Raw genomic sequence first — 5,225 nt, 5'->3', positions numbered from 1 at the left:
TTGTTGCATCAGTTGTTGGTTGGTATATTTTTGGCACACGTGATGTGGAAGCTGGATACTAGGCTATTACTAGGTCACTAATCTTTGTTGTAACTTAAAGTGTAGAAGCAATGATGTCTAATTGCTGCCTCCAATTTGGGGCATTCCAGCATGTGGGCATTCCTGCATCTGCAGGAACCCCTCTTTATACTTATATTGGTCAATTTTTAAGATAGGACAGGCGGGAGGCGGAGACTCATCAGTACAGTAGGCGGCATTAATGCACTAGCTAGTACAGGGTGTTGCTAACTATTTAGCTAGCTAGTACACAGTGTCGCTCTAACCTCCCATCTGCTGTGCTAGCGGGACACAGCAGGCGGGAGGCGGGGGTGAAATCTTGTGCTAGCTAACTAGCAAGCTCGCACATGGTGTCGCTAACTAGCAAGCTAGCCCACATGCAGAAACGCCCCAAATTGTAGGCTGCAGTTGCACACTATTGGAAGCCGCAGGTAGAATGAACACATCTAACGAGCCTGTTGGAATATCTTGTGCCCTAATACCAGAGCACAACCATTCAGCACCATGGACAGCGCCCCGGACCTGATTCAGCACCACAGCTGCTAGAAAAGGACAGCGCCCACTTTTCCCTGGACTTTAGATTTGTGATAAGGTGCAACGTACCTACCTGTATGTAGTGGTGTAGTGGGGGCTATACGCAGGTGAAAAAAAGCGCCACCAACTGGTGGTGGACTCTGATAGAGGTGCCAGTTTAGATTATAGGTGCAACTGTCCCAGCGTCCCGGTAAGAAGATGGAAATGACCAGTAAGACACAGGTGTACAGAACACACGTTTATGGACACACTCAAGACAGGCACACACACAGTGAACAGGAAGGATAATAGACTAGTGGAAGAAAGGTCCAACTGATGAGTTGGTGTGAAGCCAGGGGTTTACATAGGCTGTGCTCAACCTGGGCTCCAAAATGCAACTGAAGAGTTCAGAGATTGTGTTGGGGGTTCCCCTGCCCCTGGCTAGGCCAATGATTGTCTGACCATGACACAGGTCAGGAAAGCATTGCCCCTAGCAACATAGGGCCGAAGGTGTGAAACTGGGGGATGGTAGGTTCTGCTGGGTTGGAGAGTTTCTCTCTGTGCCTCTGTGTCCCAGGGTCATAGAGAGGGTTTGAGAGAGATTTTTAACAGCAGGTATATGCTGTACACAGCCTAGTTTCAGCGGAATATCAGGCAGCAAGAGGGCCCAGCTCTCAACTGGCTGTCTCATGGAGAAACTCATCGGTAGCCAGTAGGGTAGATAAGAAAGACGTTTCAACTTATGATATCTACCAGTAATTGCCAACTAAGGCAACAATGGGTATGCAAACCAGACATTGAAAAAGTTTGGTCCGAAGTCTTGGTTGAATCTTTGTAATGTGCAATTTAGTCATCATGTGCTGGTTGAATGAAAATGTTAAAGACTTTTCCACAAAACCTTCCCAATTTAATGTTGACTGCAAAGTAGGTCTACCTGGCAGAATGATATCATCATGATTTGTATCAATCGGAAAGGCAATTGTTTTTCCATCACACTGTACTCTACCAACACACAGGGGCAGACTGCCCGAAATGCCAGATGGGCTGGTCAATTGTTTTGCCTGGCGGACTTGTCTAACTTAGTGTTTTCTTTAGCAAAATTATAATTATCTGGATAATTATGGGGGCCTCAAGGGGAAGAAAATAAGCTGGTGTGGGTGCCTCCATGACAAAAATGGGCCGGTGTGTTATGAATTACATTAGGGATGTTGGGTTTCAGTCTGCCCCTGACTGTAGGCATACATTGTACATTAACACTACTATGGTCTCTTGCTACATGCACAATTGAAGATTTTATAGATTTTTGCCAAAACTAGAGTTTACCCTCTTCTCCAGGCACCACTACACCACTGGCAGTGGATATATGCAGGTAAACACCATATACTCACTTTTTTGTGGGCATTGCGTATACTCACTTCTTAATCCCAATGATGTGTATCGAAGTAGTGTAGTGGAGGTATACAACGTATCAATTAATAAGGCTGATGGAAAGATCAGAATGTTTCACTTAAGATGTTGATAAGCTATTATTTCTTCACATTTTAAGTGCATCAGTGTGCACATGGTGGTAGGCCTACGAGCTAATGTTCCAAAATGCAATTAGCTGAAAGCACCATTCTAAAATGCCCACCACACATGCAAGTGGTTTCATGGACAGAGATTTACATATCCATTCGAAATTTAGAAAGAAGGAAGATCTGAAGGATGCAACAACTATCAATCATGGGTTGCTAATATGACTAGGATAATGCCATAGGCTGCTAAACAATGAAAGAGAAGGTGGACAGTTTTAAGTTCTTCGGCGTACACATCACGTACAAACTGAAATGGTCCACCCACACAGACAGTGTGGCTTGTCACCAAAAACACTCACAAACTTTTACAGATGCACAATCAAGAGCCTCCTGTCGGGCTGTATCACCGCCTGGTACGGCAACTGCTCCGCCCACAACCGTAAGGCTCTCCAGAGGGTAGTGAGGTCTGCACAGCCCATCACCGGGGGAAAACTACCTGCCCTCCAGGACAACTAGACTGTTAGACTGCCATCAGACTGTTAAACAGCCATCACTAACATTTTTATGAATTGATACGCAAAACAACGCCGGATTCAAAACTTCACATTTTTCAAAATAATTTACTATACAAAATTCTTGCAACTAATATAATGTTATATATATGGGGGATACAATCTTCCCAGCTCTGCAGATTCTGCTGTGAGGAGGCAGAGTCATTAGATCATTTATTTTGGTATTGTCCATATGTAGCTCGTTTTTGGTCACAGGTCCAGGAATGGCTGAAGAATTGCAACATTTGCCTAGAACTAACGCTACAGATAGCAACACTGGGTGTTTTGAAAAGCCATAGTCAATCAATCAATATTATAATAAATATTTTAGCAAAAATGTTTATTTTTAATTTACAATCTGTATAAGCTATGAGAATAGGAAGGTTAAATTATTTTGTGACGCATCACAGCACAGTTGAAAAATATTTGGCAAATAGAAATCTGAAATGGATGATATTGAGATATAGATGGGAGGGGTTGAATGGAGCTGAAGGGTGGGACTAATAACAAGATAAACAATGTAAAGCATAGGGGATCTGTAAAAGGTATATAGGTTCGGAACTTTTGTGAAATAGCATAGTTACAAATAGAAATCAAACTGGATGGACATCAGAAATAAGAACAAACAAGAGAGAACTATTGTAAAGTAGACTGTGTCTGTAAAATGTGTATAAGATACAGTGCCTTGCGAAAGTATTCGGCCCCCTTGAACTTTGCGACTTTTTGCCACATTTCAGGCTTCAAACATAAATATATAAAACTGTATTTTTTTGTGAAGAATCAACAACAAGTGGGACACAATCATGAAGTGGAACGACATTTATTGGATATTTCAAACCCCAAAATTGGGCGTGCAAAATTATTCAGCCCCTTTACTTTCAGTGCAGCAAACTCTCTCCAGAAGTTCAGTGAGGATCTCTGAATGATCCAATGTTGACCTAAATGACTAATGATGATAAATACAATCCACCTGTGTGTAATCAAGTCTCCGTATAAATGCACCTGCACTGTGATAGTCTCAGAGGTCCGTTAAAAGCGCAGAGAGCATCATGAAGAACAAGGAACACACCAGGCAGGTCCGATATACTGTTGTGAAGAAGTTTAAAGCCGGATTTGGATACAAAAAGATTTCCCAAGCTTTAAACATCCCAAGGAGCACTGTGCAAGCGATAATATTGAAATGGAAGGAGTATCAGACCACTGCAAATCTACCAAGACCTGGCCGTCCCTCTAAACTTTCAGCTCATACAAGGAGAAGACTGATCAGAGATGCAGCCAAGAGGCCCATGATCACTCTGGATGAACTGCAGAGATCTACAGCTGAGGTGGGAGACTCTGTCCATAGGACAACAATCAGTCGTATATTGCACAAATCTGGCCTTTATGGAAGAGTGGCAAGAAGAAAGCCATTTCTTAAAGATATCCATAAAAAGTGTTGTTTAAAGTTTGCCACCTGCCACCTGGGAGACACACCAAACATGTGGAAGAAGGTGCTCTGGTCAGATGAAACCAAAATTGAACTTTTTGGCAACAATGCAAAACGTTATGTTTGGCGTAAAAGCAACACAGCTCATCAACTTGAACACACCATCCCCACTGTCAAACATTGTGGTGGCAGCATCATGGTTTGGGCCTGCTTTTCTTCAGGAGGGATAGGGAAGATGGTTAAAATTGATGGGAAGCTGGATGGAGCCAAATACAGGACCATTATGGAAGAAGAACCTGATGGAGTCTGCAAAAGACCTGAGACTGGGACGGAGATTTGTCTTCCAACAAGACAATGATCCAAAACATAAAGCAAAATCTACAATGGAATGGTTCAAAAATAAACATATCCAGGTGTTAGAATGGCCAAGTCAAAGTCCAGACCTGAATCCAATCGAGAATCTGTGGAAAGAACTGAAAACTGCTGTTCACAAATGCTCTCCATCCAACCTCACTGAGCTCGAGCTGTTTTGCAAGGAGGAATGGGAAAAAATGTCAGTCTCTCGATGTGCAAAACTGATAGAGACATACCCCAAGCGACTTACAGCTGTAATCGCAGCAAAAGGTGGCGCTACAAAGTATTAACTTAAGGGGGCTGAATAATTTTGCACGCCCAATTTTTCAGTTTTTGATTTGTTAAAAAAGTTTGAAATATCCAATAAAAGTCGTTCAACTTCATGATTGTGTCCCACTTGTTGTTGATTCTTCACAAAAAAATACAGTTTTATATCTTTATGTTTGAAGCCTGAATTGTGGCAAAAGGTCGCAAAGTTCAAGGGGGCCGAATACTTTCGCAAGGCACTGTATATAAATTGAAGGTAAAAGCAGAAGTGTTTATTAGTTTACTCCAATTGGGGGATCGTCGGTAGGGTTTGCGGGGAATAATAATAAAGGTATATTCTTTTAAAAAAGTATGTATGTCTATATAGGTATGTGTATGTATATATGTGTATATGTATGTATGGATGCATGTATGGATATATATATTTACCAAAAAAATATGGGGCATTGGAAATGATGCAGACAATTACATTGGAAGCAACATTCTGTCCGCAATATTAAGCTGTTACACCCCTTGAAAAAAAACACAAAAAAAAAACATTGA

The sequence above is a fragment of the Oncorhynchus mykiss genome, chromosome 6 (assembly GCF_057628025.1).
Source record: "Oncorhynchus mykiss isolate SJ-2025 chromosome 6, ASM5762802v1, whole genome shotgun sequence".
In the NCBI taxonomy this organism is placed as follows: Eukaryota; Metazoa; Chordata; class Actinopteri; order Salmoniformes; family Salmonidae; genus Oncorhynchus; species Oncorhynchus mykiss.
Note: the sequence above shows the minus strand (reverse complement) of the source record.